This window comes from Sus scrofa, chromosome 7 (assembly GCF_054392235.1).
Source record: "Sus scrofa isolate SSC_HxYL_T2T_F1_AM1 chromosome 7, Sscrofa_HxYL_maternal_Yorkshire_Landrace_v2.0, whole genome shotgun sequence".
Lineage (NCBI taxonomy): Eukaryota > Metazoa > Chordata > Mammalia > Artiodactyla > Suidae > Sus > Sus scrofa.
In genome coordinates, this window is record NC_139389.1 from 22,576,040 (window position 1) to 22,589,534 (window position 13,495).

The window sequence follows — 13,495 nt, forward strand, 5'->3', positions numbered from 1 at the left end:
CTAGTGACCAGTTTTGCCCGGAGCTTTGGTTCCATCCGGGGGGATGTGTATTAAGCTGCTGAGATGGGGGACCAGCTCTCCTCCTTGCCCCTTGGGTGTCTTTGAGTCTAGGCTTTTTTTAACAGGCAGAACTAGGAAAGGGCTCTTCTTTGCCTTCCTCCATTCAAGTTGTCTGTAGGCCTGACACTGGGGTAGGCTGACAAGCGGGACTAGATCCTAGGAAGGGCGCCTAAATTTTAGGCCGGCATTCGGTTGCCTTTCTCCTCATGTCCTCGGCGAAAGGGAATAGGAGTTTCGCAAGTAACCGGGTTGTACACAACGGAGCTTCGAACCAACACGTGAGGAGTTGCCATACCATTTTTTGTTTGTGTGTTTGGTTGTTTGTTTGCTTTCCCTTTTCCTGCCTCTGAGGTTTCGGCAGCCGCGGGGGTGTAGCTCAGTGGTAGAGCGTGTGTTTAGCATGCACGAGGCCCCGGGTTCAATCCCCGGCACCTCCAACCGCCACGTCCACTTGCTCCGCCCTTCCTTGCTCTCAACTCTGGAGAGACAGTGCGAGGCGGGAGCTCACAGTCCCTGCTGACTGCCGCGAAAGTAGTATGCGTCCAACTTTGTCTTTCTTTCTTTCTTTCTTTTCTTCTTTTTTTTTCTTTTCTTCTTTTCTTTTCTTTTCTTTTCTTTTTTTTTTTTTAAACCCATCCATTCTAGTCACTCTGCGCAATCACTCCTCTCCTGGCCAAGGCCGATCGATACGCCACAAAAATCAACTACCAGGACTTCTGAGAGCAGGAAATCACTCTCACCACGCCCTCGTCTCATCTTTCACCAAACCGGCGTCGGCAGCCACCGCCACCGCGTTGTTCCTGGATTCGGAGAACGTTTAAAGGATGTTTCGCGCGAGGAACGTCGTTTGTGACGAGTGACGCCTTTTCAAATTTTCGCATGTTTGCGGCAGTTGCTCTCCTGTCCGTTGAGGACACGGTGGTGAGAGTTCAGCCTGGCGGTGTTCGTGCACAGGAGATTCTTTCCGCAAAGGTGCCGCGTGATTGGAGCCCATCTCTCAGCCCTTCGGGAGAGTGTGAGAGACGAGAGAACGAAGACTACAACAAGAGACGCCCCCGAAGAGTGCCTTTAGGCCGTTTCTGAGTCGTGTCTGGCTCACGAGGCAGGATGCCGAGGAGCAGGCCAGGTTTTCCAACGAATCCCTGGCACGTCTCTTCCATCTCTGTCCTCCACTTGCCCTCCGCCACGGTCAGGAACTGGATGCGAGCAGCAAGCGCCGAGGACACAGTCCAAGCCTTTCCGGCCGGCAGGGGTACGGCTACTCCGCGCGGGACCGCCGCAGGTGGGGAAGCCGAAGCCTAGCCAGCCGCCGTTGAACCCCACTTCTTGAAACAGAAATGCCAGGAGCGCTGCCCCCCTCCCCCTTCGCCCGGGCGGCCGAAATAGCTCAGTTGGGAGAGCGTTAGACTGAAGATCTAAAGGTCCCTGGTTCAATCCCGGGTTTCGGCAAGGCGCTCCCTTTTGCTGCCCGCCGGCGCCCTCCTCTACCAGCGCAGCGCGTTGAAAAGCAGTCCACCCGCAGGCCTAAGGGAGTTCACGGTCCAAGCCCACATGTCGCTTTGCCACAGGAACGCGCAAGCTCTGAGAGTAACTTTCCTTAAAGACAGTAAGATGTTACGGTGCACAGATGCGCCAGGCCCAGAAAAACGCCGCACTACCGCCGAGGCGCTGTGATGTCAAGGGCGCTCACCAGCGGAGAGAAGGGACAAGGTGCCACACACCCCTTCCGTCTCGACAACTCTCTGGGGCAGCCCCAAAGCGGCCAGAGACGCTGTGCAAAGCAAGGAAGCGGCGGCGTTCGCCCAAAACGTTGTGGGTGGACACCGAAAGCTGGGTTTCACGTAAACCTCACGCGTCACGAAATAACCTCCTCCCTTTTCCTTTTTCCAACCATTTAAAGTGTTAAAGGGGTGCTCGCTTCGGCAGGACGTATAATAACGTTGGAACCACACAGAGAAGACCGGCCTTGCCCCTGCCGAAGGGTGACAGGCACAGCCGCGAATCGTTCCAAAGACCAGTCCCAGCTCACAGCCAATCGACAGCTTACCAGCCATAAGGCAGCAGAGCTTAATGCAGATACTCGAAACATCAAGAGCAGGCGCGGTGTCCCGCAGCCTTTTGCCAGTTGTTAGGAAAACAACAACGACAACAACTGCAGAATAAATACGAAGAGACTAGGACCTGAGCCCCTACGAATTCAAACGTTTCGCCAAGATTAAAAAAATGCCAGGAGTTCGCCCAGCTCTGCAGATCTGGACATACATACATACACTCAGCTAACGCATCGGATGGACCTTGTCCTGGTTGCAAATCTCCTTTGCATTCTCTCCGTCGCCGGGAACATTCCATTTGAAAGACAGACTGTAATCGCTAGCTGTTATGGACGCTTTTCTGCCCTCCATTCCTCTAGGCACCCACAACCAGAGCCAGAACACCCCCAGCAAAACGTCACAGCACGGTTTGCAGACCACACTGCTGGGCTGAAGGCATTTCACCTCATGGTGAGTATCATGAGTTCCTTCCTTTCTCGGCGGCCCAGTTTCCCCAGACACCCGCCCTCTCTCCTCAACACGAAATAATTGTGTGGGACCAAAGCTTCTTTCCCCGTGAATGACACTGACATTTTCAAAGAGAAATGAGTCCAGAAGCCACTAACCTCCAGCCGTCTTTGGACAGGATTCCTGTCTCCCAAGAAAAGATCTGAAATAGGTGCGCTAAGAGGCTCTGGCTTTGAAGCTTGCCCTCCTCCGTCCTGGCTGTGAACCGTGTGGCCAAGGAATTCTTTCTCTCGCCTGTAAGGAAGTGGGTTTATCGAGGAACCGATGTAGTCATCTCATGCAACCCATTGTTACCGCTATTATCCACCTGCTACTGCCAGCTACATTATGAACAAGCCCCAGTTTTTACTTTTATCGTTTGCAGAACACCAACAAAACAACAACCAAAACTGTGCCATGCTGACCCAGGGTCAACTTAGGGGGTCTGTGAGTAAGATTTCAACTTGCCCCCTGGAAATCTTCCGCGGGTCGATGCCCTCCAAACTCTACCTTCCCTAAATCTGACAGGAAAGGGTGTGCATCACCCACCACTCACCTGGAAGAGGCGTCCAATTCAGTTCAAGAGCAGTTCGTGTTCCTGGATCCGGGGAAGTTTGACACCAATAAATTAAAGGGCAGAAAACAAGAAAGCACGGGGACCAGCCATCCTGATCCCTCTGGTTGGAGGGGAAAAGCAATGTGTGTTCTCCGTGGCAAAGAGCATGAGAATTCCGGGTAACTTCCGCTAAAGGACTCATCATCCTACTGAAAGCATGGCCCCTATTTCCACATTTGTGTGCTCTCAGCTCTTCCTCCACCATGTTCTAGAAGGCAGAGAGGCTGGCACTCAGTTCCTAGGGTGTGCCGGGAAATCAGTTGCCGTTCCCAGGGCTTCCTGAATCTTCAGAGAATGGAGCCCTGGCATAAGTCAAGAGAAAGAGCTATAATGGCCCTGTTTTAGGGTTTTATGCTTTCTCGTGTCTTCCGCGTCACAAGTCTTTTAGGCCACACTGATGGTCACTAAATGGCTCCAGACTCTTCTATGAATGAATTCACAATGAACTAACTTATGGAGTCTCACTCTGGCCACAATGCAGGAGAGGTTTAGAACTTACATTCACCACGGGTCTGACTTATCTGTTTGGGCACTGGTCTCTCAGTTCAGACTTAAGTCTGCAAGTCCCCAGTGTCTTTGGCAGGCACTAGAAGCATCCCTGCCACCCTCAGAGAGAAAGGTGGGGATCCTCTCAGGCTGCCACTTCCTCACTCACATGGTAATCCAGTCAATCGCCTTGTCTAGGAACAAACGGGTCAGCTTTCTGCCGTATCAAATATTTGTAGAACAAAAACCTCCCTGGCATGTTCTAGTTTACAGGCCATGTCTTTTCCTCCCTAGTGACTATCGACATCACACTAGATTTGTAATCCCCCCCCTCCCCCATCCCAAGCACAACATGCAGAAGTTCCCGGGCCAGGCAGCAAACCCACACCACAGCAGAGACCATCCCGGATCCGGAAACCTGCTGCGGCTCCAGGGAACGCCTCCGTATTTGTCATCTTAAAGGCAATACTAGTTTCCTCTTTAAAGTGGTAAGGAACCTTCCCTAAGTCAACGGTTGCCTTCTCTGCAGTAAAACGGAATAAATGAACCATCGCAAGTCAACCAGATGTTACTCCGGTTTCCAGCTGTCATAGTCCCGTTGAGCCAAGAGCTCCGTGTGAGAAAGGTAAGTGCAGGGACAAGATTCTCCAGAACAAACCTGGCTTGTACGAGGTTTGGCTCATCATCAAGTAAGGGAAACAGACAAACAAAAAACACTCCCAGGATCTGAAAAGAGACCTGAACCATCAAACTGAAAGTTCACTTTTCCAACAAACTCTCCAGGATCAAAGCCGTTTTGTCAGGAAAATCTCTGCTATTCAAAACATTTACATTCCTACCTAACCTATATTTCCCATATCTTTTTTTCCCTTATAAGCCCAGTGTGCTAACAAACAGACACAACCAGCCAAATCTTAGGTACAGCAGCTGAAAACGGCCAGCAGATCCCATTTCTCAAGCAAAAGGTTCTCCTCACAGCGACAATGGGGTAGAGACCACGGGGCTTCCTGCCGCCCTCCTTGGAGGCACCAACACCACTGGCTAGTCACCAAAACCAAAAACGCAACTGCACACAGGCTCCCCGATGTGCTCAGTTTGGCTTCTCTTTGAAAGAAAGAGCACTGAGGGACTCCCCAGGTCTTGACAGGATGAGAAGAAACAGGCCCAGTCTTACTTGGGACAAAGCCTTTCAGGCTGCTTCACTCAGGGAAGGGAAAGGGACCTTCTTGCTGCCTGTTCCCCTGAGGGGAGAGGCAAACAGATGGCACCCACCAAACTCCTATGCCAGCTCTGAGTGTTCTTTGTCGTCCCTCCTCCACATGGAGGGTCGTCAGATGTTACAAACGCATTCCCATCTCCTCGTGGAGGTCTGAAATCCCAGAGGGGTCACGCACAGCACTCGGGTCTGAATCACCATGCGCTGCCTTTCATGTCCTCCGGCAGCATTTGGCTCAACAAGGAAGGCGGTGGTAAAAAGGAGGAATTCTTAAAACCTGGTCTTGGAGATAATGTCAAACATAAAATAACAGTTGCAAAGACTACCTTGCATGCCCAGGTTCATCTACTGCAATATTTTGCCATTTTTACTGGTTCTCTCTCTCTCCCTCTCTCTATCTCTCCTCATATAATTTTTTTGTTCCCTAAACCATTTGACAGTTTGGCAAATATATCCCTTCTCCCAACATTCTCCATTGTATCCTTTAAGGACACTCCCTATGTCAGCACAGTAAAATTGTCAAGTGTGGGGACTTCAACGCTGGTTCAAAACTATTTTCTAATAGACCACCCATATTCAACATTTGCTAATTGTCCTGATCATGTCCTATAAACCCCAAACTCCCTGATCCAGGACCACGCCAGGGTGACCCGTTTCCTTTACGTTATTGTTTCCTTGGTCTCCTTTAATCTGGGACCATTTCTCAACTCTTTCTTGTCTCTCATGACATTTTCATTCATTGGCATCTCGTAAGGACTAGGTGACAAGTCGGCTGGTATAACTCGGGTTCAGTTTTGATTGGACTGCCATTCCCGCCTGATTGGCTTCAGATGATGATGCACTTTGCTCAGAATGCAACAGGAGGGTTGCTGTGTCCTTCTCAGCTTGTCCTCAGAGCCACAGGATGTCAGCGTGCCCATCATGATGACGTTACTCTGACCATTTGGGGTAAGATCTTCTGTGCTGAGTTTCTACATGGTCAAGCTACCATGTTCATAAGAACTATGTGAGGATACATCTGGAAACTCAAGACATCTTTGCTTATCAAAATTTCACCCATGGCTTTGGCACTGATTGATGAATTTTGCCTGAATCAATCATTATAGGATAGGAGAAAATGATGGTAATCTTTCCCTCTGCATTTAATAATTGGTATGCTTTTGCAGGATAAGCATTCTCTTCTTTCTTTCCCATGTGTCTTTCTCTTTCTTTCTCTTCTTTTTTATCAGTATGAACGCAACGATTCTTATTTTAGCCATCCTTTCATGTATTAATCACTTTAATGCTTAGTGTTTCCAAGATGTGACGCCTAGGTACTCTTGAGGGTACTACTGTCTTTGAGCTCCTTCTCACGTCCCGGCATAGAACGATAATCTAGCTTGTCTTGTCCTTTTCCTGTCCCAGCCCTTTCTGCCGACAGCAAATTCCTCCAGCAGCTGTGGTGCCTTCTCGTGGAAATCTGCAGCGAGAGGTTAGGCTGTAGGGTCAGATCTCCTCATTGCTCTTTTAATGTTGTGGATTCTAGACTCTTCCAAGAGACAGGGCTAGGAAAGGGCTCTTCTCTGCCTTCCTCTATTCGAGTTTTGTGCCGCCGGGTCTTTGCGGGTAGGTTGACCAGGGGGAATAGACTGTAGGCGCAGTACCTTTCTGCCTAGCTTGAAGTTGCCTTTGTCCTCGTGTCGCCGTGAAAGAGAAGGCAGTAAGGGAGCTTCAGAAAGAATGGCATTGTGCGTCAAATATCTTCATGCCAGCAGTTGCAGGTTCTCAAAAGCAAGGCCGGGCGATAGTGCCATTCAATTGTCTTCCGTAAAGAGGGAAGGTGTTGGCTGGCCGTGGGGGGGTGTAGCTCAGTGGTAGAGCGCGTGCTTTGCATGCACGAGGCCCCGGGTTCAATCCCCGGCACCTCCAGCCTAGAGGCGGCCCTCCTCTCCCTCTGGAGAGCCCAGGAAGAGGGTCCCTTCCCTACTCCGGAGGAGAAAGCACAGGCCTTCCTGTCCTCCAACTCTATTCTATTCTACTATGCCTTGGCCATGCCTTAGGCTACACAAAAACAAAAACCAACCACTGGGCTAAAATCAGACAGACCTCTGAGAGCTGGAAAGTAAGTCACCTTCATTTAGCTTGAAATACGCTTGACCATCCTCCCATCTTGTTTTCATGCATTTCACCCTAGATATCATGGATCAGGTCAAGGCTCTTTTCTCCCCTCTGGCTTGAGGGAAAGGTTGACACTAAGAGGCTAGAAAGTCTGGATAGGTCTTGTCCCTTGGGGACAAAATTGCCTCCTCTGGTTTGAAGAACACCGGATCCTCCAGCAGTGAGTGTAGGACAGACTGGCTGCATGATTTGCTGGACCCAAGGCCCCCTGAAATGCACTGGTCACAGGCCCTTGAGGCTGGCCATGATGACAGGTATAGGAGAGGTCGCCCCAGTCAAAAACAAGCCACTTTCTTGTGTCCTTGCCTTCTCCTAAAAGACTGAGGCGTGGATGTTCACTGATGCTTTGCAGTTTGAGCCGAGAAGGCAGGACGTGCTCATACACCACACAGACTCACTGCCCTGTCCTGTCCTGGCTGCACTCCAAAATGAAAGAAATAGCAAGAGTCAGGGAAACAGTCTTCCTCCTTCTACTTGTCCCGAACGGACCCTCCGAGTATCGCTTGGGAGAGCATCCCCTCTTGAAAAGGCTGCATGCACAAGCGATATGGAGCTGGAGTCCTAAGCATCTGTGGAAGCATCGGAGAACAGAGATTCAGGACAACACATCCAAATATTTAGGACACAGTCGTTTTGTACCTGAGGCACCAGTCTACCTTTTCTTTTTTTTTTTTTTTTTTTTTCCCCCTTCGGTAGAGGTACAGGTAGTTAGAAACTTTCTTTTCCCAGCCAGGGATCAAGCCCACACCACAGCAGCACGCCCAGCGGGATGCAAAGACAACCCGGGATCCTTAACCCGGGATGTGCTACAAGGGAGCTCCGTAGCCCACTAATCCTTTAGACAACACCGAGGGTCACAATGGCTTAGCTTTTTCCATGAATGAACTCACGGTGAACTCATGGAGTCTCAGTCTAGTTAAAATACGTGGGAGTTTTCCCAAGGATAAGTCAACAAGTGTCTGAGATACCTCTTTTGGCCACTGGCCTCTTAACTCAAACTGAAGTCTCCAAGTCCCCAAGGTCTGTGGGGGACAACACGGCCTCTCTTACCATTCTCAGGATGTAATTCGGGGACCTTTTGATGCCGCCCATCTCTTCACTTAGACCCCGTATTGCCATCACTTATCTGGTGTCCTATTCTTCTTTCACCCAGGAGGTTGTAATCCTTGGCGGTTTACTCTTCAAGTCAATGCTCAGTGTTTGCAAGAGTGGACTCGAAGACACTGTGCTCTTTGGGGCACGCCATCCTCTTTTGAGCACTCGAAAGACTGTCTAGGGCATCTTGTACTTTTCCTGCCCTAGTGCTTCTAGTGACCAGTTTTGCCCGGAGCTTTGGTTCCATCCGGGGGGATGTGTATTAAGCTGCTGAGATGGGGGACCAGCTCTCCTCCTTGCCCCTTGGGTGTCTTTGAGTCTAGGCTTTTTTTAACAGGCAGAACTAGGAAAGGGCTCTTCTTTGCCTTCCTCCATTCAAGTTGTCTGTAGGCCTGACACTGGGGTAGGCTGACAAGCGGGACTAGATCCTAGGAAGGGCGCCTAAATTTTAGGCCGGCATTCGGTTGCCTTTCTCCTCATGTCCTCGGCGAAAGGGAATAGGAGTTTCGCAAGTAACCGGGTTGTACACAACGGAGCTTCGAACCAACACGTGAGGAGTTGCCATACCATTTTTTGTTTGTGTGTTTGGTTGTTTGTTTGCTTTCCCTTTTCCTGCCTCTGAGGTTTCGGCAGCCGCGGGGGTGTAGCTCAGTGGTAGAGCGCGTGCTTTGCATGCACGAGGCCCCGGGTTCAATCCCCGGCACCTCCAACCGCCACGTCCACTTGCTCCGCCCTTCCTTGCTCTCAACTCTGGAGAGACAGTGCGAGGCGGGGGCTCACAGTCCCTGCTGACTGCCGCGAAAGTAGTATGCGTCCAACTTTGTCTTTCTTTCTTTCTTTCTTTTCTTCTTTTTTTTTCTTTTCTTCTTTTCTTTTCTTTTCTTTTCTTTTTTTTTTTTTTAAACCCATCCATTCTAGTCACTCTGCGCAATCACTCCTCTCCTGGCCAAGGCCGATCGATACGCCACAAAAATCAACTACCAGGACTTCTGAGAGCAGGAAATCACTCTCACCACGCCCTCGTCTCATCTTTCACCAAACCGGCGTCGGCAGCCACCGCCACCGCGTTGTTCCTGGATTCGGAGAACGTTTAAAGGATGTTTCGCGCGAGGAACGTCGTTTGTGACGAGTGACGCCTTTTCAAATTTTCGCATGTTTGCGGCAGTTGCTCTCCTGTCCGTTGAGGACACGGTGGTGAGAGTTCAGCCTGGCGGTGTTCGTGCACAGGAGATTCTTTCCGCAAAGGTGCCGCGTGATTGGAGCCCATCTCTCAGCCCTTCGGGAGACTGTGAGAGACGAGAGAACGAAGACTACAACAAGAGACGCCCCCGAAGAGTGCCTTTAGGCCGTTTCTGAGTCGTGTCTGGCTCACGAGGCAGGATGCCGAGGAGCAGGCCAGGTTTTCCAACGAATCCCTGGCACGTCTCTTCCATCTCTGTCCTCCACTTGCCCTCCGCCACGGTCAGGAACTGGATGCGAGCAGCAAGCGCCGAGGACACAGTCCAAGCCTTTCCGGCCGGCAGGGGTACGGCTACTCCGCGCGGGACCGCCGCAGGTGGGGAAGCCGAAGCCTAGCCAGCCGCCGTTGAACCCCACTTCTTGAAACAGAAATGCCAGGAGCGCTGCCCCCCTCCCCCTTCGCCCGGGCGGCCGAAATAGCTCAGTTGGGAGAGCGTTAGACTGAAGATCTAAAGGTCCCTGGTTCAATCCCGGGTTTCGGCAAGGCGCTCCCTTTTGCTGCCCGCCGGCGCCCTCCTCTACCAGCGCAGCGCGTTGAAAAGCAGTCCACCCGCAGGCCTAAGGGAGTTCACGGTCCAAGCCCACATGTCGCTTTGCCACAGGAACGCGCAAGCTCTGAGAGTAACTTTCCTTAAAGACAGTAAGATGTTACGGTGCACAGATGCGCCAGGCCCAGAAAAACGCCGCACTACCGCCGAGGCGCTGTGATGTCAAGGGCGCTCACCAGCGGAGAGAAGGGACAAGGTGCCACACACCCCTTCCGTCTCGACAACTCTCTGGGGCAGCCCCAAAGCGGCCAGAGACGCTGTGCAAAGCAAGGAAGCGGCGGCGTTCGCCCAAAACGTTGTGGGTGGACACCGAAAGCTGGGTTTCACGTAAACCTCACGCGTCACGAAATAACCTCCTCCCTTTTCCTTTTTCCAACCATTTAAAGTGTTAAAGGGGTGCTCGCTTCGGCAGGACGTATAATAACGTTGGAACCACACAGAGAAGACCGGCCTTGCCCCTGCCGAAGGGTGACAGGCACAGCCGCGAATCGTTCCAAAGACCAGTCCCAGCTCACAGCCAATCGACAGCTTACCAGCCATAAGGCAGCAGAGCTTAATGCAGATACTCGAAACATCAAGAGCAGGCGCGGTGTCCCGCAGCCTTTTGCCAGTTGTTAGGAAAACAACAACGACAACAACTGCAGAATAAATACGAAGAGACTAGGACCTGAGCCCCTAGGAATTCAAACGTTTCGCCAAGATTAAAAAAATGCCAGGAGTTCGCCCAGCTCTGCAGATCTGGACATACATACATACACTCAGCTAACGCATCGGATGGACCTTGTCCTGGTTGCAAATCTCCTTTGCATTCTCTCCGTCGCCGGGAACATTCCATTTGAAAGACAGACTGTAATCGCTAGCTGTTATGGACGCTTTTCTGCCCTCCATTCCTCTAGGCACCCACAACCAGAGCCAGAACACCCCCAGCAAAACGTCACAGCACGGTTTGCAGACCACACTGCTGGGCTGAAGGCATTTCACCTCATGGTGAGTATCATGAGTTCCTTCCTTTCTCGGCGGCCCAGTTTCCCCAGACACCCGCCCTCTCTCCTCAACACGAAATAATTGTGTGGGACCAAAGCTTCTTTCCCCGTGAATGACACTGACATTTTCAAAGAGAAATGAGTCCAGAAGCCACTAACCTCCAGCCGTCTTTGGACAGGATTCCTGTCTCCCAAGAAAAGATCTGAAATAGGTGCGCTAAGAGGCTCTGGCTTTGAAGCTTGCCCTCCTCCGTCCTGGCTGTGAACCGTGTGGCCAAGGAATTCTTTCTCTCGCCTGTAAGGAAGTGGGTTTATCGAGGAACCGATGTAGTCATCTCATGCAACCCATTGTTACCGCTATTATCCACCTGCTACTGCCAGCTACATTATGAACAAGCCCCAGTTTTTACTTTTATCGTTTGCAGAACACCAACAAAACAACAACCAAAACTGTGCCATGCTGACCCAGGGTCAACTTAGGGGGTCTGTGAGTAAGATTTCAACTTGCCCCCTGGAAATCTTCCACGGGTCGATGCCCTCCAAACTCTACCTTCCCTAAATCTGACAGGAAAGGGTGTGCGTCACCCACCACTCACCTGGAAGAGGCGTCCAATTCAGTTCAAGAGCAGTTCGTGTTCCTGGATCCGGGGAAGTTTGACACCAATAAATTAAAGGGCAGAAAACAAGAAAGCACGGGGACCAGCCATCCTGATCCCTCTGGTTGGAGGGGAAAAGCAATGTGTGTTCTCCGTGGCAAAGAGCATGAGAATTCCGGGTAACTTCCGCTAAAGGACTCATCATCCTACTGAAAGCATGGCCCCTATTTCCACATTTGTGTGCTCTCAGCTCTTCCTCCACCATGTTCTAGAAGGCAGAGAGGCTGGCACTCAGTTCCTAGGGTGTGCCGGGAAATCAGTTGCCGTTCCCAGGGCTTCCTGAATCTTCAGAGAATGGAGCCCTGGCATAAGTCAAGAGAAAGAGCTATAATCGCCCTGTTTTAGGGTTTTATGCTTTCTCGTGTCTTCCGCGTCACAAGTCTTTTAGGCCACACTGATGGTCACTAAATGGCTCCAGACTCTTCTATGAATGAATTCACAATGAACTAACTTATGGAGTCTCACTCTGGCCACAATGCAGGAGAGGTTTAGAACTTACATTCACCACGGGTCTGACTTATCTGTTTGGGCACTGGTCTCTCAGTTCAGACTTAAGTCTGCAAGTCCCCAGTGTCTTTGGCAGGCACTAGAAGCATCCCTGCCACCCTCAGAGAGAAAGGTGGGGATCCTCTCAGGCTGCCACTTCCTCACTCACATGGTAATCCAGTCAATCGCCTTGTCTAGGAAGAAACGGGTCAGCTTTCTGCCGTATCAAATATTTGTAGAACAAAAACCTCCCTGGCATGTTCTAGTTTACAGGCCATGTCTTTTCCTCCCTAGTGACTATCGACATCACACTAGATTTGTAATCCCCCCCCTCCCCCATCCCAAGCACAACATGCAGAAGTTCCCGGGCCAGGCAGCAAACCCACACCACAGCAGAGACCATCCCGGATCCGGAAACCTGCTGCGGCTCCAGGGAACGCCTCCGTATTTGTCATCTTAAAGGCAATACTAGTTTCCTCTTTAAAGTGGTAAGGAACCTTCCCTAAGTCAACGGTTGCCTTCTCTGCAGTAAAACGGAATAAATGAACCATCGCAAGTCAACCAGATGTTACTCCGGTTTCCAGCTGTCATAGTCCCGTTGAGCCAAGAGCTCCGTGTGAGAAAGGTAAGTGCAGGGACAAGATTCTCCAGAACAAACCTGGCTTGTACGAGGTTTGGCTCATCATCAAGTAAGGGAAACAGACAAACAAAAAACACTCCCAGGATCTGAAAAGAGACCTGAACCATCAAACTGAAAGTTCACTTTTCCAACAAACTCTCCAGGATCAAAGCCGTTTTGTCAGGAAAATCTCTGCTATTCAAAACATTTACATTCCTACCTAACCTATATTTCCCATATCTTTTTTTCCCTTATAAGCCCAGTGTGCTAACAAACAGACACAACCAGCCAAATCTTAGGTACAGCAGCTGAAAACGGCCAGCAGATCCCATTTCTCAAGCAAAAGGTTCTCCTCACAGCGACAATGGGGTAGAGACCACGGGGCTTCCTGCCGCCCTCCTTGGAGGCACCAACACCACTGGCTAGTCACCAAAACCAAAAACGCAACTGCACACAGGCTCCCCGATGTGCTCAGTTTGGCTTCTCTTTGAAAGAAAGAGCACTGAGGGACTCCCCAGGTCTTGACAGGATGAGAAGAAACAGGCCCAGTCTTACTTGGGACAAAGCCTTTCAGGCTGCTTCACTCAGGGAAGGGAAAGGGACCTTCTTGCTGCCTGTTCCCCTGAGGGGAGAGGCAAACAGATGGCACCCACCAAACTCCTATGCCAGCTCTGAGTGTTCTTTGTCGTCCCTCCTCCACATGGAGGGTCGTCAGATGTTACAAACGCATTCCCATCTCCTCGTGGAGGTCTGAAATCCCAGAGGGGTCACGCACAGCACTCGGGTCTGAATCACCA

General features: G+C 50.9%; 7 non-coding genes across 7 annotated transcripts; all 7 read left to right on the forward strand.

The window, feature by feature from the left end:
- Positions 1-425: 425 nt before the first annotated feature.
- TRNAA-AGC (transfer RNA alanine (anticodon AGC)) lies at positions 426-497 on the forward strand. Its single transcript has one exon. It is a non-coding gene; the product is annotated as a tRNA-Ala (tRNA).
- Positions 498-1,436: 939 nt separating this feature from the next.
- On the forward strand, positions 1,437-1,509 carry TRNAF-GAA (transfer RNA phenylalanine (anticodon GAA)). The gene has a single exon. It is a non-coding gene; the product is annotated as a tRNA-Phe (tRNA).
- A 461-nt stretch (positions 1,510-1,970) lies between these two features.
- LOC146401287 (U6 spliceosomal RNA) lies at positions 1,971-2,077 on the forward strand. Its single transcript, XR_014811531.1, has one exon. It is a non-coding gene; the product is annotated as a U6 spliceosomal RNA (small nuclear RNA).
- A 4,674-nt stretch (positions 2,078-6,751) lies between these two features.
- TRNAA-UGC (transfer RNA alanine (anticodon UGC)) lies at positions 6,752-6,823 on the forward strand. The gene has a single exon. It is a non-coding gene; the product is annotated as a tRNA-Ala (tRNA).
- Positions 6,824-8,804: 1,981 nt separating this feature from the next.
- Positions 8,805-8,876, forward strand: TRNAA-UGC (transfer RNA alanine (anticodon UGC)). The gene has a single exon. It is a non-coding gene; the product is annotated as a tRNA-Ala (tRNA).
- A 940-nt stretch (positions 8,877-9,816) lies between these two features.
- On the forward strand, positions 9,817-9,889 carry TRNAF-GAA (transfer RNA phenylalanine (anticodon GAA)). The gene has a single exon. It is a non-coding gene; the product is annotated as a tRNA-Phe (tRNA).
- A 461-nt stretch (positions 9,890-10,350) lies between these two features.
- Positions 10,351-10,457, forward strand: LOC146401291 (U6 spliceosomal RNA). The gene has a single exon (XR_014811532.1). It is a non-coding gene; the product is annotated as a U6 spliceosomal RNA (small nuclear RNA).
- The last annotated feature ends 3,038 nt before the right edge of the window (positions 10,458-13,495 follow it).